At 43.8% G+C, this 5798-nt stretch overlaps 1 long non-coding RNA gene across 1 annotated transcript; it reads right to left on the bottom strand.

Annotated features, from left to right (window-relative positions):
• Positions 1–1992: 1992 nt before the first annotated feature.
• Positions 1993–4629, bottom strand: LOC109382594 (uncharacterized). The gene is made up of 2 exons (XR_002123947.1): positions 4580–4629; positions 1993–2125 (listed from the first exon to the last, which is right to left on the bottom strand). It is a non-coding gene; the product is annotated as an uncharacterized LOC109382594 (long non-coding RNA).
• Between the last annotated feature and the right edge of the window lie 1169 nt (positions 4630–5798).

The following is a 5798-nucleotide window of genomic DNA, read 5'->3' as shown; positions in this document are numbered from 1 at the left end:
ATTAAAAGGCCAGCATTTATTATTAAGCACTTACTGTGTGTCAGGTACTCTTCTAAGTGCTTTACACGTATTATATCATTCATTCCCCTCGATTTATGAGGCAGGTACTATTATTATCCTCATTTTACAGATGACGAAACTGAGGCATAAAGGTATTAAGTAACTGGCACAAGGTAAAAATAACTAGTAAGTAGAGTTGCTGTGGTTCAAATTCTTTAACTACTGGTCACCCTTTAGCACCAGAACACAAGTGATTTTCATGAAAGGACGATCCTGAACATTGGACCATCTGACACTTTCAATGCCTAGCATTTCCAAGGATAGAGCAATAACTAGCATCCTTAAAAGTTACAGCTTAGTGAGTGGCCTGTGGTCCAGCCCATCCCATCAATCCTCCTCCATCCCACCCCCTCCTCCACTGTCTTCTCCTTGTACCATCTCTTTTCTCCTGATGTACCCTCTTTCTTTTCCTTGTCTTTCTTTCTCTCCTACTCCTCCATTTGTCCAGCCTGCTGGGATAACCAATAGGCACAGTTTGGCTCCTCTTTTGGCATCAGAATAAAAAAGGTTGCTGCTGGGGCCAGCCGAGTGGCGCACTAGTTAGGAGTTGGCTTGGAATGCCAGCTCTGAGCAGCAGGGACTGGGTTCGGATCCCATATGAGGGCCAGTGACACTGTACCCTCTACAGCTAAGATGGTGAACAACAGCTCGACCTGGAGCTGGGCTGCTGTGAGTCACCGGTGACAGTGCAGGCTGCAGTGAGGCTGCAGTGGGCTGCCGTGAAGCTACCGTGAGTGGCTGGCGGCTGGCATGAGCTGCCAAGAGCCACCATGAGCCGCCGTCCAATGGCCAGCAAGCGTCTGCCTCAGCCGTGAAGAGCGCAATGATAATACCAATATGGGCCAGTGAAGCGACGTCCTCCACAACTAGACTGAAGAACAAAAGGACAGCAACTTGTCTGTTCCCCTTCCCCGATTCCCCAACGCTGTTCCCCTCCTCCAACCCCCCCCCTAAAAAAAAGGATGCTGCTGGTCCCTGAGCTACACCTTCCCCAGCCCCATTTTTGGGACTGAGATCCGTTCCAATTCATAGGCTGAGCACAGGCAGCCTAGAAAGCAGAGAGAAGAAACAAAAACCAAACAATTCTGAAAACGAATTGCCCTACTCTCTCCCCACACTACAGAATATCAGTTACCCTGATTGGTTTGTCTTGCCTTTAAGTCAAGTAAACACCACAATGTGAATAGCACTCTCTCTTTCCTCCCAGGAACCAGGTGTAGTGTAAGGAAAAGACAGTTGGGCTCCTTCTGCCACCAGCAATCTGTATGACTTTGAGCACATCCTTTCCCATCAGTCTCCCCAATCCAACAATGTAAAGAATGGACTATATCTGGGAATTCTCAAATTAGATTCCTGGATAGATTCAGGGGAGATCCATCAAGTCCCAAAGGATAATGTATAGGAATTTTTTAAATTGACATTTTCATTGAGATAATTTTAGATTCACATGCAGTGTAAGAAATAATACAGAGAGATGTCAGTTTCCCAATGGTAATATCTTGCAATACTGCAGCACAGTATCAAAACTGGGATATTGATAGTGATATAATCCACCTTTCTTATTCAGATTTCCCGTTTTAGATTCACTCATTTGGGTACGTGCTGGTGTGCATGTGGGTTTACTGCTATACAATAGGGAATTATTTTTATGCATGTGCTTTTTTTTCTGGGGAAAGGCTCTTAGCTTTCATCAGATTCTCTCCAGTATCAAAGATGCAAAAAGGGGTTGAATTCCCAGCTCGGGAATTCTAGAACATCACACCCCTAACTTCTACTACTTTTTGTTCCAACAGCCACATTTAATTAGCACTGACCACATGGCAGGCATAGGGATGCACGAGGAGGGAGAGGTGATGAGAAAGCAGGGAAAACCCAAAGGTACGTAAACACAGTCCACTGAACTTATGCTCCAGCAGGGGAACGCAGACAATCTGACAGGTAAACAAATCATTTATTAAACATGCACAGAAGAGGAAATGCCTTGTTGCTCGGGGCAGCTGGGGAAGTATTTCCACAGAAGCTGATGCTTGGGCTACATCTTGAAAGATAATCCAGAATTCTTCAGCTGAGAAGAGAAGAACTAACTGTTAAAATCATTCCTTCTTAAATGATATCTATTCTGGATGTTTTGAAGAAGACATAGGAAACCGTGCCTGTATTTGTTTACTCTACAATGTTAAGGTGTCAAATGCTTCAGCTCCCGTGTGCCGGTGTTGAGGCCAGAGGATTTTTTCCCCCTGAGTCTATTTTCCACTGTCTTGTCCAAATTGGATACCAGATCCTGCCTGCTTAGCTTGAGAAAGGCATTTTATCTCTGGCGCCTTGATCCCATCAGAGCTTATATTTAAAGCATGAGTGATGAGAAGAGACCGCAGCTAAGTTCCTGGCTCTGTCCCAACCCTAGATGCACCCAGAGCACCCTCCTCCTCTCCACGGAGGGCTCTAGACGCCAATGCTACCGTGGTTGGTGGGAGTCAGAGCTGGCCAGAGCCGTGGGTAAAACACCTCTGTTCTCCAATCAATTCTCCCATCACTGGGATCTCCTTTCCCACAAGGACTCCTCAGAAACCCCCAGGGGCTGGGCGCCCTGGCTTAGACACTGCTCAGGGGCCTCTTTCTCTGTGGATTGCAGGTTCCATGTCAGGTTATTTGGTTCCCAGTACTATTCTCAAGGACATAATTCTCTCTGGTGGAACCATCCCGCATCAGGGAGAGAGACCAAGACCCTACTATTGGGCCCAACTTTTGAAGAGCCCCCTAGAAGCCGGATTCAAGGCACCACTTCTTATGAGCTCTGTGTCCTCATGCAAGTGATTTTACCCCCTAAACTTCAGTACCTTCATCTATAAGGTGGGGACTACAATAGTACCAACCACACAGAGCTATGTAAGCTTTAAATAAATTAACCTATGTAAAGCTCTTAGCACATAACAAGTACTCCATGTATTAATTATTAACATCTATTTTTATAATAAAATTATTTCTGATTGTAAAAGAATGAATGATCATTGTAGAATAGTTGTGAGCCACTGACAAGTTTAAGCCACTGACAACATTCAGGGATGAGTACTATAATCATTTTGAGTATAATCTTCCCAGTGTGTGTGTGTGTGTGTGTGTGTGTGTGTGTGTGTGTGTGTGTGTGTATGCGCGCGCGCGCTCAAGACTCATGGGCAATTAAAGACTAGGTTCATATTGTGTTATGTCTGTTCTGCAACCTGTTTTATTCAACTGACATATCATGAGTATTTTCCCACATAAAAACTTTTAGAAAATAGTAGTTTTAGAAGACTACTGCATTTTCAAGCATATTGATGTAACCCAATTTATGTAACTAATCCCTTAGCTTGGTACTTAGATTGTTTCCTCTTTTTATATTAATAAATACCGTGATAAATGTCCTTGTTCACAGACTTGTGTGTGCATCTCTGTTTATTCCTTAAGTTACATGCTTAGAAGTGGAATGACTGTGCCAAAGGCCTTTTGTTTTGTTTTATTTTTTAAATGTCAGGTACACAGATTTGGATTAACCATAATGCTTAGCTCGTGACACACTCTCATAATTGGTATTTGAAGACCTGATTTTATTAATTTAGGTGGTAAATTCATTAATTTTGATAATGTACTCAGTATCTGTAAATCCACAACCCAAAACAAAAGCTAGGACCTCAACAATAACCGAAATTTAATCATAAAGCCTTCCACCTCATCTCACCATGCTCCCCACTCAGGGAACAATCCTGAATCGTGTGTCCATTTCCTTGCTTTTCTTTTTATATAAATTTTTACTCAACCTGTATATATCCTTAAAGAGCAATTTTAAAAAATTGTTCTTAGCTTTATAAAAAGGATACCATGCTATATGTAATATTTCAGGACTTTTTTCACTTAATATTACTTTGCTAAAATGCATCCATATCATCGCATTTCACTGTCATTCATTCTGACTGATGTAAAATACCCTAATGCATAAATACGTATACCATGGTTTATCATCCACGCTCCCCTGACAGGCAAGTACATTGTTTCTAGGCATTAGCGTTTGTTCACACTGCTACTATGGACATTGCTGTAAATGTCCCCGGTTGTACAAGAGTTTGTCTGGGGAAGCAGTTTACAGCCCCACCAGCTGTAGAGGGAAGATCCTCTGAACCCACATCTGTCCTACCGTGGGTCCGTGATGCCTGGCTGTTCTCCACACAGCTGCATCAGTTTACACCCCTTCAGCAACGCATGAGAATGCCAACTTCCCCAAGCCTTCCCAACCCTAAGAATCATTGAAAACGTCTGACCATTTGATAGGAAAACATAATAGCTCCCTGCTGTTTAACTTTGTGGGAAGATACGGAGTCCTCTAAAAGCTGAGAGAGAAGGGACTTGGCTCAGAGAATTGTTCCCAGTCTGATAACTTCGGTGAAATTTCCCCAGTGGCTCAGTCGCTTTCCCATGTCCTAAAAGAGGTGACACAGTTGGAAGGAGGGAGTGAGGGGCGCCAGGATGGGAAACAAGCCCAGCTCACCACAGTGGAAGCTTGTCTCCTGGTCCCAGCCCCTGCCAGTGTCAGATCACTCCTGATGAAGCAGGCATTCTCTCTCCCCAAACCCCCACCCGAGAAGAGCCAGAATAATGCTACCCTTTGTTATTTGAATTGATAAATTTAAACCTCTTTCCCAGCTCTGCAGTACAAGAACTTTCTATTTTGGGCTTAGTGACATAGCCAAAACCAAGCAGAGAGCAGCAGGCTGCAGCACGAGTTAACAGTTTTTCTTCAAGGGCGAGAATCCACAGGCAAACAGAAGGACCTTCCAAAAGACGTTGTCTGCATAGCAACAAGCAGCCCATTCGCCTTTCTGCTGATGGATACATTTCAAGGTTCAAAATTGAACACTATCTAACCTTCAGAGTAAGCCGATGAATTAATTCTGAACAACCAGGCTTCTTAATTCGAATCAATTCGCCGGGACTTCATGGATGCCCCTGGGTGTACCTTAGTGCTGGACAAGGGATTGTGAAGGGATTGTGTCTTCAAGGGGAATTCTAGCCACCAAACATTAAACTGATTTGAGGAGTGCCTAAAACATTTGCCCAAGAATATACTTTCCTCTGCTAGTCGATTTCTCTGCTGGAAATCCCCACATTAATATAAGGTCCTGGGTCTCAAGAAGCCTCCAGGAGGGTGGCCGGGTGGCTCAGTTGGTTAGAGCGCGTGCTCTTAGCAACAAGGTTGTTGGTTCGACTCCCACATGGGATGGTGGGCTGCACCCCCTCCCCCGCAACTAGATTGAAAATGGCTCCTGGACTTGGAGCTCAGCTGTGCCCTCCACAACTAAGATTGAAGGGCAATAACTTGACTTAGAGATGATGGGTCCTGGGAAAAACACACTGTTCCCCCAATAAAGTTAAAAAATGTATGTATTTTAAAGAAGAAGAAGAAGCCTCCAGAAGTACACATAGAAGTCATGTTTATAAGAGGAGCAATCTATTCAAACTATTGGCACCTGTAAACACATGATCATGGCCTGGAAGACTGGGACACAGGACAAGTAAGAACCCCCACTTTCTCTGGTGTCAAACTTTTTCTTATGGGATGTTTTAAATATGCACAACAGTAGAGATATAATAAACCTCCATGTACTGGTCGCCTGGCTTTAAAAATTCTCCACATATGGCAATTGGTTTTATCTGCACCCCATCCTTCCCTCATCTCTATATTAAAACCAATTTAAAAGCAAATCACA

Source organism: Hipposideros armiger, unplaced genomic scaffold, assembly GCF_001890085.2.
Source record: "Hipposideros armiger isolate ML-2016 unplaced genomic scaffold, ASM189008v1 scaffold_66, whole genome shotgun sequence".
NCBI lineage: Eukaryota > Metazoa > Chordata > Mammalia > Chiroptera > Hipposideridae > Hipposideros > Hipposideros armiger.
Note: the sequence above shows the minus strand (reverse complement) of the source record. Positions and strands in the feature narration are given on the sequence as shown.